This window comes from Monodelphis domestica, chromosome 7 (genome assembly GCF_027887165.1).
Source record: "Monodelphis domestica isolate mMonDom1 chromosome 7, mMonDom1.pri, whole genome shotgun sequence".
Taxonomy (NCBI): Eukaryota; Metazoa; Chordata; class Mammalia; order Didelphimorphia; family Didelphidae; genus Monodelphis; species Monodelphis domestica.
Genome location: NC_077233.1, coordinates 185397082 through 185416379, shown reverse-complemented (window position 1 = coordinate 185416379; position 19298 = coordinate 185397082). Strand labels below are relative to the sequence as shown.

The window sequence follows — 19298 nt, the reverse complement described above, 5'->3', positions numbered from 1 at the left end:
TCCTATTTCTATTTAGGAATAACTGACTCACAGAATGAAATCTTGGATATAATTTCAAATCACTAGTGTAAACTCTCACAAAAGATGTTTATAAAACATGTGGAACAATACAGATTGTACCAAGAAAATGTGCTTTGATCAAACACTGTTGATACAAAACAGAGAACTTAATAAATCAAGGCGTATTTGTGAATGGGAAGGACTTCATACTGAACATAAAAGTAAGGATTCACATAAAGTACCCATATTTTGGATACTGAATAGAAAATGTTGATATTTAGCTCTTTAAATGTTTCATTTTTATCTTAACAATGAACTGTAGATTTTATATCTTGTCATCTAGCAACTTGATTTCTGATTAATATCTCCTAATAATTGCATACTAGAACAGAAATGGAATTTGACTTTTTAAATTTCAAAGCATTTCAGAAAAAAGTAGTAATATTTGTGTGACATTTGTAATAATATATTATGGATGTAGTACCATTCTGCTTTGAAAGTATATTCTGTAATTTCATTGTATTCAGGATTTGTGATGATTCTGACAAGAGTTTATCTAACTATGCTCCTTAGCAAATAGCTGCATTTTGTTTACTTGTTATAGAAATTCAAAATTAAACTTCCGTTTAAAAAATGACATTGAAAAATAAGGCATAATTAATTCAGAGCTATATCTAGTTGATTTACTATTATACATATTTTGATGAGTTTATTAATTGCCTAGAGTAGTCTCTTCCCTACTACAATATTATGATGTGAATCATTACCATTCTTGTTTCAAAGAAGTTTTTAAAATAAAATCTTCCTACTTTAGGGTAAAAGATATATTTTAAAATATAAATAAGAATAATATATAATATATGTAGCATTTCCTTTTAAGATATGAAACTTTCATATTATCTTAGTATTCATAAGTGTCACATAGGTATAAGTTTCTATTAAAATTACTTTTATTTGGATTAATTAAATTAAATTCTTTTTTTTTTCTATAGCTTATTTTTGCTGAATTTTATTATAACTAAAGTAGTTTAGAGCATTAGCTTTGGAATCAGAAGTCCTGGATTAAAATTTAGCTTTCCTATTTATTGTGACCTATGGGCAAGATAGCTAACTTTCTGGGTCTCAAGGTCCCTTTAATTTCTATTTTAAAACTCATTCATTGCCTCATTTATTCATCATAATGACATTGTGAATTAGATGGTACAAGGATTATTACCTCCATTTTATGGATGGAGACCCTAAGGTTCAGAGAAATTAAATCACTTGCTCAAGATTAAATAGAAGTTAATGAAAGAGTAGAGATTTGAATCCCAGGTGTCATGACTATTTAGTGATCTTTCTGTTATCCTACCCTTCTTCCTCTCATTCTCTTCGGGTTGTGGTGGGAGATTTTATCACTTTCAGAGAGTGATCTTAATGAAGTTAGTTATTCCTTGAAGAGGTTAGTACCGTGTCCATGGATTCTCATCTAACACTGACCAGTTAATTCTCAACAGCTATAAACTTGACAGGATTTTAGAGTGTGGATGGCTCATGACAGCCCTTTACAATAACTGGGAAAAGCCTATTATAACATTTATATACCAGCTTCAATTTAGCAAATATTTGAGTGCCTTATATATACAATGCACTGTGGTCATTGGTGAGGGATTAAAATTTTTTAAATGAAACTCTACTCTGTATGAGCTTATTGCATTATTCTGGAATAGCTTGCATTTATCTTTTCTAATTGGAGCAACATTCCTAACAGAAAAGTTCATAACCCAAATATTAATTATAATGGGAGTAAATATTTCCTACATTTTAAACTGGTAATGGAATCATATGTTAAAATATTGCAGAGATCAGCCTGTCTTATCTATGGATAAGGGAAGATAGTGACCAAACAGGACCTTGAGAACATTATAAAATGTAAAATGGTTAATTTTGAGAATGTTAAATGAAAAAGATTTTGTACAAACAAAAGCAATGTAACCAAGGTTAGAAGAGAAAAAAACTAGAAAAAGTTTTTATATCAAGTATCTCTGATAAAGGTTACATTTCTTAAATATATAGAGAACTGAGTCAAATTTATAAAAATAAAGTTATTCTTCAATTGAAAAATGGTCAAAGTAAATTCTCAGATGAAGAAATTAAAACTATAGTCATGTGAAAAAATGCTCCAATTTTTTTAAAAAAAGGAAAATGATAAGTGTTGGAGGTCATATGGGAAAATTGGGACTAATACTCTATTGATGGAGTTGTGAACTGACACACCATTTCTGGAGAACAATTTGCAACTGTGCCCAAAAGGCTATAAAATTATGCATACCCTTTCACCCAGAAATACCATTACTAGGCCTTTATCCCAAAAAGATAAAAGAGAGAGGGGAAAGGATTTAATTTTTTTTATCCTTTCTCTCTTAAAATTGATTCCATTTCTTCCAAGGCAGCAGAATAGTAAGGGCTATGCAATAGAAGTTAAGTGATTTGCCCAGCTAGGAAGTGAAGCGTCTGAGGCCAGTTTTGAACTCAGGACCTTCCCTCTCTTGGCCTGGCTCTCTATCCACTGAGCCATCCAGTTGCCCTAAAAAGAACTAGTTATACAAAAATATTTATAGCAACTTTTTTTGTAGTGGCAAAGACTTAGAAACAGAGGGGATGTCCTTTAGTTGGGGAATGGCGCAACAAGTTGTGGTATAATGGAATACTATTGTGCCATAAGAAATGATGAACAGGACAATTTCAGAAAAAAACAGGAAAGACTTCTATGTTCAGATGCAAAGTGAAGTAAGCAGAACTAGGAGAACATTGTACTTAGTAAGAACAATATTGTATGATGATCAATTATGAGAAACTTAACTATTATCAACAATGCAAAGATTCAGGACAACTCTAAGGAACCCTTGATGAAAAATGCTATCTATCACTATAGAAGAAACAGATGATGGGGCCTGAATACAGATCAAAACAGCTTTTCCACTTTATTTGCTTAATGAGTTTCTTCTTTTGTATGATATGTGTTTTCCTTCATCATTTGATGAATTTGGAAATATGTATTGCACTATAGCACATTAATAACCTAGATGATGTTACTTGCTATTTTAAGGAGGGGAGACTGAAGATGGGGAGAGATTTTGAATCACAAAATATTAGAAAAGGAATGTTAAAAGGTTAAATGTTAAAAACTTTTTATGTGTAATTGAGAATTCAAATTTTTTAAAGATTACTTTCTATCTATTCTGAATTTTTAAAAGGTATTGAATAAATGAATATAAACAAACAGTGAAGTAGAAGCAGATAATGTTGACTACCTTTTTCAATAGTTTGGTAGTGGAGAGGAGGAAAGAATTAGATAATAGTTGGCTATTGGGATTAAAAGAAGGGATTTTTTTTAATAGGAAAACTTGATCATATTTATAGGTTTGAGGAGAAAGAGCCAGTAGAAAAAAAAAGATTTAACATCCAGACTTAATTGACATGTTTGGTAGATCAAGGATTTGTAGAAGATAGGATTGGGGTTACAGATGGTGGGATTGAATTGGATGGGATTGAGTTTCTAGGCTGAGGAGAGTTAGCATAAGCATTTCCTTTGAGACAAGAAAGGATGGTTGAGGATTCTAGATCTTCAAGTGATCCATTTAAAAAAATATTCCAGGGTACATCATCATTACCTCATTGCCATTTCTCCAATTTAGAATATCTATCTGGTACTATTGCAGGCAATAGAGGATGGCTCACCAATTCACTGTGTGAGATAGATTCTGTGAATAGTAAGAATAACATTGAGATACTTCCTTCCCAGCCTCACTTTTAACACACTTGGAGAGCTCAGTGATAGGATATAGTTAAAGACTCTTAAGTTAAATTCAAAATTTGATTAAGTATCTACTACCTGTAAAACACTAGGAATATTAAAAAAAAAAGAAAAGTAGTATCTACCTGTAACAAACTTATATTCTATTTGGGGATACAAGGAATAAACAAGTACGAGGTAATTTTAAGGGAGAGAATGCTGATTACTTGGGTATGGCTGAGAATCATAAAAGCCTTGGTACTGGAGATTGTACCTAAACAGCTGAACTGGAAATAAATAAAACTGGAAAGATAAGTCAGATGATTAAGGGCTTTAAATCCCAAATAAAAACTTTGTATTTTATCCTAGAGGAAGTAGAGAGACACTGAATATTTTTCTGTAGGGAAATGTGATGTGGTTATATCAATGTTTTAGGAATTTCATTTTGGCAGCTATATGGAAGATGGATTGGAAAGGAGAAAAATGGGAATGGGGAGAACAATTAGAAGGTTATTGAAATAGTTCATGTGTCGTGATTAGGACTTGAACCAAAGAAAAGGTTATTCAGTAAAAGAGAAGGGGAAAGATATAAGAGATATCCTGGAGGTAGAATTAACAAGATTTAACAACTGATTAATTGTGGGGATTGAGAGAGAGGAGAATCATGTAGCATAAAGTTGGTTAAACCATGTATCAAAGTTTTGGAACTAAGTGACTTTTCCCAAATTCTTGCTGATGACTGAATTGTGAAGTAATAGCTAATCAGTCTTTAGTATTCCTGAGAAATTGGGACTAGAGATTGGATAATATTCAGGTGAATTGCTTTGCATTATATTTCCTATATAGACTTATAAGGGATTGATCTAGGTAATTGGTCTGTTCAGCTACCGAGGGGAATAATATACAATAAGAACCCAAGTTGTGAAGAGTTTTGAAAGCTAAGTACAAGAGGGAATAAGTAAGCCACTGGAGTTGATTGAGAAGAATGATATGTGCTTAATGAAAATTATTTTGACAGAAATGTAGTAGAAAGACAGAATTGGGTAAAGATTTGAGGCAAAGAGATGAATTAGGAGACTGTTGGAATAATCTAAGCAATAGATGATGTGGGACTGAACAAAGGAGGTAGCTGTGAGTAAGGATGAGAGTTCAGATTCAGTAGATGTTGTAGAGGTGGAAATGGCAAGATTTGCCACCAGGGATAAGGAAGAATGATGGAGATAAGACTTCAACAGAAACAGAAACGTTTGGAAGAAAAAAGGATTAGAGGGGAGAAAATGAGTTGTTTTGGACATGTTGAGTTTGAACTATCTTCTGGAGACATCCAGATCAAAATGCCCAATAGGCAACTTGTGATACAGAATTAAAACGTTGGGAAGAGATTGTGTTAGATATATAGATTGGTGAATTACTTCTCTAGTGGTAATAATGAACTAACCTATTAAAGGTTGTAGTACATATTGATACTAGGGGAATTATGGTAATGGGGAAATGTTAGAACTGTAACACCAGGAAGCAAGCCAGGGAAAAGACTGGATCTTGAGCCACTCTCCCTACATTAATTCCTGTTCCCTTTCAACTGTCTTAGAAATGTTCTTCTCAGTGATGGTAAGCTTGAAGATTTCCCCTAATAACCATCCCACAATCAAATCCTTTAACTAAGAGGTTTTTTATTCTTTTGAATAGAAGAGGTAAGGAGAGGGGAGGTGTGAGAGGAAAATAACTTCCCCAAATTTTCTAAGTTATCCTGTTGATTGAAGATTTCAAGATAGATTCAAATTCAGGAAACAAAGTTATCTTTCCTTAAGGGGAGATATTGACAGCAATGCTGACAGGTTTCTTCTGGGCTAAAACCCAAAAGTCTTTCCAGCGTACAGTTCTATGGATAAGGCAATAACTAGAGAGAAAGAGTCTATCTTCCACTTTCTGGTCCAACAGCCAGAGAAGAAAGAACTCCCTCAGCCAGCCCAAGTTGCTTAACTGCTTTTCCCAAGGTTCCATGGAACTGTCCCCCATCTCAGTTGATTGGCTTTTCCCAGAGTTCTGAGCTCCTTTTCTCTTTTTGCAGATGCATTTGTCACTTCTCACAATTTTCATTTACAAGGTGATAAGGTCACTAAGAGAAAAAGTATATAAAAACCAGCGACAAGAATGGAATCTTGAGGAAACAACATGATCTTTTATTTTTTATTTTATTTTTTTATTTTTAAACATTATTTTATTTGTTCATTTTCAAACATTATTCCTTGGAAACAAAGATCATTTTCTTTTCCTCCCCCCCCCCCCCGCCACCCCTCCCATAGCCGACATGCGATTCCACTGGGTATCACATGTGTCCTTGATTCGAACCCATTTCCATTTTGTTGGTCTTTGCATTAGGGTGTTCATTTAGTGTCTCTCCTCAGTCATGTCCCCTTAACCCCTGTAGTCCAGCAGTTGCTTTTCCTCGGTGTTTTTACTCCCTCAGTTTGTCCTCTGCTTGTGGGTGGTGTTTTTTCTCCTAGGTCCCTGCAGATTGTTCAGGGATATTGCATTGACACTAATGGAGAATTCCATTATGTTCAATTGAACCACAGTGTATCAGTCTCTGTGTACAATGTTTTCCTGGTTCTGCTTCTCTCATTCTGCATCACTTCCTGGAGGTTGTTCCAGTCTCCATGGAATTCCTCCACTTTATTATTCCTTTGAGCACAATAGTATTCCATCACCAACATATACCATAATTTGTTCAGCCATTCCCCAATTGAAGGGCATTCCCTCATTTTCCAATTTTTGGCCACCACAAAGAGCGCAGCTATGAATATTCTTGTACAAGTCTTTTTCCTTATTACCTCTTTGGAGTACAAACCCAGCAGTGCTATGGCTGGATCAAAGGGCAGACAGTCTTTTATCGACCTTTGGGCATAGTTCCAAATTGCCCTCCAGAATGGTTGGATCAATTCACAACTCCACCAGCAATGCATTAATGTCCCAATTTTGCCACATCTCCTCCAGTATTCATTACTTTCCTTTGCTGTCATGTTAGCCAATCTGCTAGGTGCGAGGTGATACCTCAGAGTTGTTTTGATTTGCATCTCTCTGATTATAAGAGATTTAGAGCACTTTTTCATGTGCTTATTAATAGTTTTGATTTTTTTGGCTGAAAATTGCCTGTTCATCTCCCTTGCCCATTTATTAATTGGAGAATGGCTTGATTTTTGGTACAATTGATTTAGCTCTTTATAGATTTGAGTAATTAGACCTTTGTCAGAGGTTTTTGCTATGAAAATTGTTTCCCAGTTTGTTGCTTCCCTTCTCATTTTGGTTACATTGGTTTTGTTTGTACAAAACCTTTTTAATTTGATATAATCAAAATTGTTTATTTTACATTTTGTGACTCTTTTTCATGTCTTGATGGGTTTTAAAGTCTTTCCCTTCCCACAGGTCTGACATGTATACTATTCTGTGTTTACCTAATTTACTTCCCCCCTTTCTCCATATTGTCTTGATGCCCCAATCTTTCCCTATGTGTGATTCTTCTAACTACTCTAATGATGCATACAGTTTTTGAGAGTTACACTTTACATTTTCCCCATATATTAATATGTATAATTTGATATAAATGTAGTCCTTAGAGAAGAGAGTTTGAATAAAAGAAAAAGATACAATTTTTCTCCTTTTTCCTTTCCTTCATATTTACCTTTTCATGTTTGTCTTGCTCTTTGTGTTTGGATGTCAAACTTTCCACAGAGCTCTGGTCTTTTCTTTATAAATACTTGGACATCTTCTAATTTGTTGAATGCCCATACTTTCCCCTGGAAGTATAAAGTCAGTTTTGATGGACAGTTTGTTCTTGGTTGAAAACCGAAACAACATGATCTTGATGATGAAATAGCAAAGTAGACTAAGAAAGGAGGAGGAGTTAGATGAGAGAGGAGAAAAGTAGAAAGTAGTGACATAAAAGCCCAGATAATAAAATATCCAGGAAGTCAGGGTAGATAACATTATGAGATGTAACAGGTCTGTTGAAAGGGAGGAAGACTTAAAAAAAAAGAAAAAAAAACCCTTTAAACCAAGGTCTTTTAACTCCAGGACTTTTTTTTCAATTTCTTCCCCCTCTGGAGGAAAAAAAAAGTTAGCACAACCAATCAGTGATACATTGAAAAGTCCAGAAACTTGCACTGTCTTTTTTATATCAGCCTTATTTTATATTGATAATTTTGTTATATTTACTTTTGATTTTACATTGTTGTAGGTAGTGTATATTGTTTTTTTTCTCCTTATTTAACAGTGCATCAGTTCATATAGCTCTTTCCATGCTTCTCTGTATTTATCATCCTTCCTTACAGCAAAGGAGTATTCCATTATATTTAAGTACTATAATTTAGCCATTTCCCAATCAGTGGGTATCTACTTTTTCCAAATTCCTAGGTATCATAAAAAGTACTGCAATAAATATTTTGGAGTATATGAGGATTTTTTTCCTTAGAGTATAAGCTCAGTCAGCAATGGAGCTTCTGGTTCAGAAGCTATGGACTTGATTAGTTATTTGATTTGCATAATTTCAAATTGTCTTCCAAAATGGTCGTATCATTTTACAGCTCCATCATAATATGTTGGTGTACCTATCTTTCTACAACTTCTCCGACATTGACTATTGCCATTTTGGGGAATTTTTGCCAAGTTTTAGGATGTGAAATCAAATGTCAAAGTGGTTTTTATTTGTGTTTTTGTTATTAGTGATTTGGAGCATTTTTTGTGTGCTTATGAACAGTTTACAGTTCTGTTAAAGAACTATACATTCATCTTCTTTGACTGTCTTTTGTGGAATGCCTATTAGTCTTATATATTTAATTATTATTTCCATATCTTGGATACTAAGCGTTCATCAAATAAATTTGATACAGAAATTTTTCTTCCATTTTGACAACTTCCTTTCTTAGCCTTGCTGGATTAATATTCTCTGTGAATAAACTTTAGTTTCAAGTAATACAAATTATCTTTCTTTTATCTTTTGTAATTGCAGCTATCTTATTTCATAAAGAATGCATCTCTTTCTCTCAGTTGTGATAAGCATATGATGTTTTCCTCTAATGATTTTTTTAACAGTATGATCTTAATATTAAGGTCATGTATCCATTTAGAATGTGTTGTAAAGCATGGTGTAAGCTGATGATCTAGCCTATTTTCTTCCAGATTGCTTCAGAGTTTTCCCCAAGCACTTTCTTTGACAGGGAGTTTTCCCTAGGTAACTTGTATTTTCTACTTTATCAAATATTGAATTCCTGAGTTCTACTGATTTTTAATATCCTTTGTCTATTCTTTTCCACTGATCTATCTAGCTATTCTTTAACTGATAACAGATGGTTTTGATGACTACTGTTTTATAATATTGTTTGAGGTATGGAAGTTCTGATCCTCTGATTTTATTTATTTTCATCATTTCCCTTGATATTTTAAATCTTTCATTTTCCAAACTGATTTTGCTATTATTTTATCAAGCTCTATAAAGTATCCTTTTGGTAATTTGATTGGTATAGCCCTAAAGTATAAATTAATTTTATGACATCAATTTGAGATTTTCTTGTCAAAAATACGGGAGAGTGGTTTGCTTTGCCTTTTCCAGTTCATTTTACAAATGAGGAAACTGAGGCAAATAAGATTAAGTGAGTTGCCCAGGGTCATGCAGCTAGAAAGTGTCTGTGGCCAGATTTTAATTTTGGAAGACTAATTTTCCTGAATCTAGGTCCAGTACTCTATCCCCTGCCCCTAAATTAATTTTGCTAGTTTTGTTCATCTTACTGTATTGGCAAAGTTTAGTTATGAGAACTGAATATATTCCTCCATATTTAGGTTGTTATTTATTTTTTTAAGGAGTGTTTTGTATTTGAATCTACTACATAAGTTTTTTGTATACTTTGGGATGCTGATCCCCAGATATTTTACGCATTTTGGAATTATTTGGAATAGGATTTCCTTTTCTATTATTGCTTTTTGTGTTTATTATTATTATTATTATTATTATTTAGAATTGATTTTTGAGCACTTATTTTGTAGCCTACAATTTTGATAAATCCTTAATTGTTTCAACTAGCATCTTTACTGATTTCCTTGGAATTTTCCAAGTAGATCATTATGCCATCAGTGAACAGTTATATCTCTTCTTTGCCTATCTTTATTCTTTTAATTCCTTTTTTTGTCTAATTGCTACTGCTACATTTCCAGAATTGTATCAAATAACAGAAGGATAGAGGATGTCCTTATTTATTATTTATCTCTTATTTGTTAGAAAAGTTTTCAATGTATCCCCATTGCATTTGATGCTTGCTTTTCGTTCCAGATAGATGCTTTGTAATATTAAAAAGGTACCTTTGCTTTTGGGGGGGGGGGCATGTTGCATGCAAGAGTGTAGTACTTTATTAGAAGCTTTTTTCTGCATCTGTTGACATGATAATATGGTTTTGGATGTTTTGGTTTTTAATATAATTATGTTGAATTATCCTTGAATGTCTGGTATAAATCCCATTTGCCTCATAATAAATGGTTTGTAAAAATTGCTATAGTCAGTTTAAAAGGATTTTAAGATTTTCAAGCAATGTTTAATAATGATATTGACTTGTAGTTTTCTTTCTGTGTTTTAACTTTCTCTGGTTTAAGTATCAACTATATTAGGCTCATAAAAGGATTCTGATATAGGTTTCTTTCTTAATTTTTGAGAATAATTTGTGAAGTGTGGGTACTATAACTGTTCTTGAAAGTTTGATCAATTCTCTTGGGAATACATCAAGTCCAGGAGTTTTTCCTGCCCCCTACCCTCCTTAGTAGTTCCTTTACATCTACATTTATTGCCTTTTCTGAAGTTATTTAAGATTTCTGTCTTATCTTCATATTTTTATGTATTTTGTTTTTAAAGATATTCCTCTCTTTTGTGTTCTCAGTCTTATTAGCATGCACTTGTGCATATTATGTTCTGATTAGCCTTTTTATTTCTCCTGGTTTTGTTCTGATTCACATTGTTCATTTGTTATTTTATTGATTTCATTTTCTACTCTTTTTAATCATATCTGCTAAGAGTTTATCAGTTAGTCTCTTCAAGGAACAAACTTTTCATTTTATTTATGATTTCTATGTTTTGTTTGTTTCCAATTTATCTATTTCCCTATAATTTTTAATATCTACTCTTGTTCTCTTCTTAGGTTTGTTTTTTATTTTTAAAAATGCACATTTGGTTCATTAAATTGCTCTTATGTACTTTTATTTTGTACTATAGTTATTTGTATGACTATTTTGTATTGTGGTTATTGGTATGATCTTTCATCTTCTCAACTATATTGGAAATTCTTTGATGACTTATTTATTATTTTCCTTGTCCTTTATCTCCTCCTTGTGTAAGACACTTAATATTCTTAAACCTAAGTTTCTGCTTCTGTTTTTTCATCTTGAGTTTCATCAGAATGTTTATTGTGTATGACCAAAATTACACATAGCATTTAAAAAATTAAAAAAAAAACCTTCTGACTTAGAAATCAATACTAAGTTTTAGTTCCAAGGAAGTAGAGCAGGCTAAGCATTTGGGGTTCGGTGACTTGCCCAGGGTCATACAGTAGGAAGTGTTTGAGGCCCTATTTGAGTCTTGGACCCTCTGTCTCCAGATCTGGCTGTCTTATCCAATGAGCCACCAATCTGCCCCCACATAGCCTTTCTGAGTATTGATGTTAAATGCTTTTGTATAAGAGGAAAATATTCTAGATGACTTTAACTTAGTTTATTTGGCTTATTATAACTTTTTTTTTTTCAACATTAAATGACAGAGAATTGGATACTGGTATTTTAATTAAAGCTTTCTTCAAAAAGTATAAACAGACCCAGGGAGACTGGTTTGTTCACTTTTCCTTCCAGTAGTAATTTAACTTTGCAGTATTGTATATATAGAGTAAAGGTCAAAAGAAAGTATGTTTATGAGGGAGCTTTAAAAAAGAAAGTAAAAGTATTACAAAGTTTGTTTTGTTATATTAAAATAATTTCAGCATCATGAAGTGAAAAAGTTTGTTAGAAAATACAATTTTATAGTGTAGAAATTTAAGAAACTGACCAATTAAGAAAACTTAAAGATTGGCTTAGTCAAATGAGTGCTTTTTTCTGCTAATGAAGATTACAACTCTTTTATTTGTAATAGAAAACTTACTAAATGATGTTGCTTTGGCCAAACTCTTTTAAAAGATGAAATGAATTTTAAAATATTTAGAAGACTCAATAATTTTCTCATGTCCTAACATTGAATCCACAAATGGATTTTAGTTTTTTTAAGATATTTTAAGATATGTTCACTAAACAAACATCTATTAAACAGTAAGTTTGGGCAAGGTACTATTTGGGGATTGGGGAATCTGTGTAAAACTACCATGTAAATTATATGAACTATATAAAGTCACATCACTCTTCTGGGCCTCAGTTTCCTCATTTTTATTTAAAACTAGAGATGGGGCAAGGTGATATGATTATATTTTTCAGCTCTGGAATGTCATAATTGTCATATATATGTTAGGATAACCCTGTAAAAATTTTCAAATTAGTTTTTCAAATCAGAAGTGTTTTTTATAAAAGGTTGATTGTTAAAAGGAATTGGTTAAAAGATAATTGTAGGTTTTAATATCAAAATTCTTAGAGTTATATTAAATTTAACAATCACTTTACTAAATTTTATTGGCATGTGTTTAATTATTATGCTTGAGGTTATTAAATTTTTTTGCATAAAATATAGGTACAAATTTTACCTTTTAGAGTTAAGCATGATTTTTAAATACATGTAATTTTAACAAGTTAGACAATTTTCATTTGTTTGTTGGCTTATTACTATTATTCATGCTTGGTTTTATGTCCATGCTCATTTTTGTATTTTTTTATTTGTAGAGTGCATAGTTTCCAATATATTTTAAAAACTTCTTCCTTTATTAATTTCTTCAAAAAGCATTAAGTATCTACTATAAACTACCAGGGCTTAGGATAGGACTTGGATTATAAGTCAAAATATGAAACATTTCTTGTCTATCAAGGGAGGGACATGAACCTCAAAAAGTGAATATAAAAATGTGTACAAATTTTTCCTGAGGGGAGGGTATTATTGACTTGGGGAATGAAAAAAGTCATTTGTATGTACTTACATAGCAAGAAGCATAATAAAGAATATAACACCCCAATTCTACCAGTTAAAAAACCCAAGCTAGATGCTGAAGGATGAATAGTCTATAGATTTGTTCAAGATTTAAGAGCTGTTAATGATCATGTAATAAAATCTTACCTAGTTATACCAAGTCCTGCTACCATCATTTCATCTATCCCAAGTCATGCAAAATATTTTACTGCGGTTGATTTATGTTCTGCTTTTTTCTCAATACCTATAAATGAAGACTTGCAAAAGATATTTGCATTCACATGACAGGGAAGTAAATATTCATGGTCCCATTTGCCACAGGGATTCTGTGAAAGTCCTTCATTGTTTTCTCAAATCTTAAACAAAGGTTTGAAAAATATTCAGTTTAAGGACAATAAACTTATTCACTTTGTAGATGATTTACTTCTAGTATCACCATCTGCAAAAGTGTGCCTATGGGATAGTAAATGTCTTCTGTGTGAGCTCTACAAGAGGGGACACAAAATTAGCTTTTTGGTTGAATCTCATGTCATCTGCAAAGAGTGATAACTTGGTCTCCTCCTTGCCTATTTTGATGCCTTCAATTTCTTTTTCTTCTCTAATTGCTACTGCTAGTATTTCTTGTACAATGTCAAATAATAGAGGTAATAATGGGCATCCTTGTTTCACTCCTGATCTTAATGGGAATGCATCTAGTTTATCCCCATTGCAGATGATATTACCTGATGGCTTTAGATATATACTGTTTATTATTTTTAGAAACGACCCTTTTATTCCTATGCTTTCTAGTGTTTTTAATAGGAATGGGTGTTGTATTTTATCAAAGGCTTTTTCTGCATCTATTGAGATAATCATGTGGTTCTTGTTGGTTTGCTTGTTTATGTGGTCAATTATATGGATGGTTTTCCTAATATTGAACCAGCCCTGCATCCGTGGTATAAATCCTACTTGATCCTGGTGGATGACCCTTCTGATCACTTGCTGGAGTCTTTTTGCTAATATCCTATTTAAGATTTTTGCATCTCTATTCATTAGGGAGATTGGCCTATAGTTTTCTTTCTCTGTTTTTGACCTGCCTGGTTTTGGAATCAGTACCATGTTTGTGTCATGAAAGTAGTTTGGTAGAATTCCCTCTTTGCTTATTATGTCAAATAGTTTGTATAGTATTGGGATTAACTGTTCTCTGAATGCTTGATAGAATTTACTGGTGAATCCATCAGGCCCTGGGGATTTTTTCTTAGGAAGTTCTTTGATGGCTTGTTGGATTTCATTTTCTGATATGGGATATTTAAGAATTCTATTTCTTCTTCTGTTAGTCTAGGTAATTTATATTTTTGTAAATCACTTTGATTGGTATATTTATTGCCATATAATTGGGCAAAGTAGTTTTTAATGATTGTCTTAATTTCCTCTTATTTAGAGGTGAGGTCCCTGTTTTCATCTTTGATTCTGTTAATTTTCTTTTCTTCTTTCCTTTTTAAAATTAGATTGACCAGTACTTTGTCTATTTTCTTTGTTTTTTCAAAGTACCAGCTTCTAGTTTTATTTATTAGTTCAATAGTTCTATCACTTTCGATTTTATTAATTTCTCCCTTAATTTTTAGGATTTCTAGTTTGGTTTTCTGCTAGGGATTTTTAAATTTGATCGCTTTCGAGTTTTTTTATTTGCATTTCCAATTGATTCATCTCTGCTCTCACTAGTTTGTTAATATATGCACTCAGGGATATGAATTTACCTCTGATTACCGCTTTGGCTGCATCCCAAAAGGTTTGAAAGGATGTCTCGCCATTGTCATTTTCCTTGATGAAATTATTAATTGTTTCTATGATTTCTTCTCTAACTAAACGATTTTGGAGTATCATATTGTTTAATTTCCAATTAGTTTTTGATTTGGTTTTCCATGTACCATTACTGATCATTATTTTTATTGCCTTGTGGTCTGAAAAGGCTGCATTTATTATTTCTGCTTTTCTGCATTTGTGTGCCATGTTTCTGTGACCTAATGTATGGTCAATCTTTGTGAATGTGCCATGTGGTGCTGAGAAGAAAGTGTATTCCTTTTTATCCCTATTTATTTTTCTTCATATGTCTATTAATTCTAATTTTTCTAAGATTTCATTCACTTCTCTTACCTCTTTCCTATTTATTTTTTGATTTGATTTGTCTAAATTTGATAATGGTTGGTTTAAGTCTCCCACTAATATGGTTTTACTGTCTATTTCTTCCTTCAATTCTCCTAGTTTCTCCATTAGAAATTTGGGTGCTATATTATTTGGTGCATACATGTTGATTAGTGATATTTCCTCATTATCTAAAGTCCCTTTTAACAGAATATAATTACCTTCCCTATCCCTTTTGATCAGGTCTATTTTTGCTTTGGCTTTATCAGATATCATGATTACCACTCCTGCCTTCTTTAATTCAGACCTTGTGGGTGTCTACCTGCCTCATGTGTGTTTCTTGAAGACAACATATGGTAGGGATTTGGATTCTAATCCATTCTGCTATTCGTCTATGTTTTATGGGTGAGTTCATTCCATTCTCGTTCAAAGTTATGACTGTCACTTGTGTACTCCCTGGCATTTTGATATCCTTCCCTAATTCTAACCTTTCTTCTTCAGCTCTACCTTTTAGTCCAGTGATTTACTTTAAATCAGTCCCCTTTGTCCCCTCCCTTGATATGTTTCCCTTTCTAGTCCCTCCCTTTTTGTTCCCTCCCCCTCCCTCCTCTTCTTCCCTCCCTTTTTTGTGTTCCCTTCCTCCCTCCCCCCTTGGTTTTCCCTTCTCCCTTCCCTTGTTGGGTAAGATAGAATTCAAGATCCCAATGGATCTGGATGTTCTTCCCTCTCAGAGTTGATTTCCCTGAGAGTAAGGTTTAAGTAAAAACTCTCTTCCTCTCCTTCTTATAGGAGTTTTCTTCCCCTCCCCTTCCCGTGTGATTCTTTGTATGAGAAAGATTATTCTATTTAGTCTTTCTTTTCCCCCTATTTACACATTACATTTTCCCCATATGTTAGTATACATAGATTGATATAAATGTAGTCCTTATAGAAGAGAGTTTGAGTAAAAGAAAAAGATAACATTTCTCTCATTTTCCCTTTCCTTAATATTTACCTTTTCAGGTATTCCATGCTCTTTGTTTTTCGATATCGAACTTTTCACAGAGCTCTGGTCTTTTCTTTGCAAAAACTTGGAAATCTTCTATTTTGTTGAATGCCCATACTTTCCCTTGGAAGTATATAGTCAGTTTTGATGGATAGCTGATTCTTGGTTGAAGGCACAGCTCTCTTGCCTTTCTGAAAATCATGTTCCATGCCTTACGATCATTCAGAGTGGAACTTGAAAGGTCTTGTGTGACCCTGATTTGTATTCCTTTACATCTAAATTGTCTTTTTCTGGCTTCTTGTAGGATTTTTTCTTTTGTTTGAAAGCTTTGGAATTTGGCCGTTACATTCCTGGGAGTTGTCTTTTGGAGATTTAGTGTAGAGGGTCTTCTGTGAGCTCTTTCAGTGGCTGTATTGCCCCCTTGTTCTAGAATCTCTGGGCAATTTTCTTTGATTATATCTTGTATTACGATGTCGAGTTTGGTGTTTATTTCTGGCTTTTCTGGAAGTCCAATTATTCTTAAATTATCTCTCCTTCCTCTATTTTCCAAGTCTGTCACCTTGTCAGTGAGATATTTTATGTTCTCTTCTAATTTCTTGGTCTTTTGGCTTTGCTTTATTAATTCTTGCTCGGTGTTTTCGAGTTGCCTGATTCTGACTTTTAAAGCCTGGTTTTCCTTTTCACTTTGGTCAAACTGGTTTTGTAGATGCGTGAATTTCTTTTGCATTATTTGCCACTTTTCCTCCCAGAGGGCTTTTGATCCTTTCCGATTCAAATTCTTCATGGGTTTGTGGAGAGTTTCCATTTCCTTTGGAAGTTTTTGGAGCATTTGCTTGTGTTTCCTCTTCTATCTCCTATGTATTTTGTATTTTTGCTCCATAAAATGTGTCCAACGTTGCCCCCTTCTTCTTGTTTTTCTTGGAATTTTGGGGCTTTTGTTCTTCTGTGGAGTTTGCCATCTCTATCTGAGTGGGGAGGACTAGCTTTTCTTATAGGCAGATTGTCTGTTCTATGCAGTTGTTGTTCTGTCTTCCCAGGGAAGCCAGGAATTGCTGGTGTTTCCGTGTTACTCCCCTCCTCGGTTCCCTCCCGATGCTTCTCTGTTGCCTTATTTCCACGCTCTGAGCCTGGCTTGGCCCTTTCCTCAGGGTGTTTGTTTCTGTGCCTTAGCCAGCCAGGAGAGCCAGCACTCTGAGGGGGGAGGGGCCGCGGCTTCCTGGAGCTCTGAGGGCTCCTGATAAGATTAACTTTCTCTGGGTTGAACTGAGTATGCTTTGAGTCAGGGACCTTCCATGAGACTTGGATGGAAGAATCCAGCCAGGGGGCTGCAGGCTCCCCCCGTCTCTTTCTGTTTCCCTGCTGTCTGGGTGCCCCCGCAACTGGGTCAGAATAGCCGGCTCCCAAGGCCCTTTTGCCAGCCCTGAGGGTTACTGTTGTTTCAGAAGATCCTGCTCTCTGAGGGGGGAGGGGCAGTGGCTTCGCGGAGCTCTGAGGGCTGGTGATAGGATTAAACTTAGACTGAGTATGCCCCTGAGGCAGGGCATACTTCTGTGAGACTCAGATGGAAGGATCTGGTCAGGGGGTTACAAGCTCCTCCCCCTCCCCTCATCTCTCTCTGTTTCCCTGCTGTCTGGGTGCCCCCTTGACTGTGTCAGGTTGTTTTCAGGAAGCGGCCTTCAGGATAGCCGGCCCTGAGGCTATGAGGTTCCCTTTGCTGCCTTGGACTCGGTGCTCTGGGTTGGTAGGGATGGGTCCTGGGACCTTCCTGCTGCCTACCCCTTAGGTCCGAGTGATCTCGGATTTTGGCTTTTGGAGGGGGGGGGGCGTACCTTTTGATCCAGGTCCAGGAGGAGGATTCCCGGGGTCTATGCTGTTGATCGTTTTGAATTTCAGTGCCCTAGCAGCATATAGTTTGAGTTCGGTAGGGAAGGGTTTCCAGAGATCTGACTTTTAGCTTTCTCTAAGCCGCCATCTTGACCGGAAGTCCTCTGTCCCTAACTTGATTCTTGTTGAGACTCAACCAGCTAGCCTTTGGTATTTTATAATTTGAAGGCAAAGTTAAGACTTATTAAGGATAATAGTGGTAGTTTTATTTGGATAATATAAATTTGGGTTAGTTAGATCAGGGAGGATTATTGTAGCCTGTGAATCACAGGAGAAGCGGTTCCTTAGAGAACCAAGGAGTTTATTTGGATAGATTTAGAATCCCTTAGAATTAGAAATCCTTTATTTATCCTTATCTATTTCAATAAACATTTTATTTTTATAATAAGAGTCTCTTTAGCATCCTTGTGCCTGGCCCTAAAGGGAAGTTTACATTTGAGCTTCACTTCATCACTGAGGATACTTTTGATTACATCTATCAAAAGCATCTGGACAGTTTAAACCTGTATTGGAGAGTTTCCCATCTATTTTATGTAGCTCACCAATATTTTTACAGTAGTGAGACAGAGCAAACATAAACTTTAGGTTGTTAATATTCTTTTGGTCTCTTTTTTAAGATTTTAATTATAAGGTCCATGATTTTTTTTCCCACTTATTTGGTGTCTTCCTCTTCAATTGGCACTTCATTGACCTCACAAATGTGTTCATTGTTGGCATAGGTCTGTATGTGTATGCTTGATATGATCTAGAAGCTTTTCTTGTCATTCTCTTTAGTGCCATTTCTACTTTCCCTTTTAATGCATATTTGGGATTGTGATGTGGAGGCTCTACTGTCCACATATCTAATGAACTGCTAAATCTTGTCTTTTTGATTTCAGAACTTCTCTCACAATATGTTTTCCCCCTTCTCTCCATTCACCTGGACTGTCATAGAAGCTTTTGAATTGGTTTCTATGCCTCAAGTTTTTCTCTGCTCTAAACTATCTACCTATTTGCTAAAGATTTTCCTCAAGTCTAGGTTTGACCATCCAACCTTTTCAGCCTTCTTCTTTAATACTCATTTCTACATAATCTACAGTCCAGCTGTATTGGCTTACAATGTTCTCCCCACACAATACTTTTACACTTGTAATTTTATAGGACCTCTTTTTGCATACTGGTTGTCTCCTTTGCCTGGAAAACTCACACTCCTTACTTCTGCCTCTTAGAATCCTTAGTTTCCTTCAAAACTTAGCTTAATTATCTTCCTTCTACATAAGATCTTCCCTTTCAAAGTTATCTTATATCTCTTTTATATGTATTTTTTAAGTACATCTTTGTTGTCTCTGTATATTTATATGTATGTTTATGTTGTCTCCACTTAGAATGTGAGCTCCATTGGGATAGAGACTGTTTTACTTCCT

General features: G+C 34.3%; 1 protein-coding gene across 15 annotated transcripts in view; it reads left to right on the top strand.

Annotated features, from left to right (window-relative positions):
* Nucleotides 1-19298, top strand: part of MRTFB (myocardin related transcription factor B) — a 396134-nt gene that overhangs the window by 104402 nt on the left and 272434 nt on the right. The gene's annotated exons all lie outside the window — the stretch shown is intronic.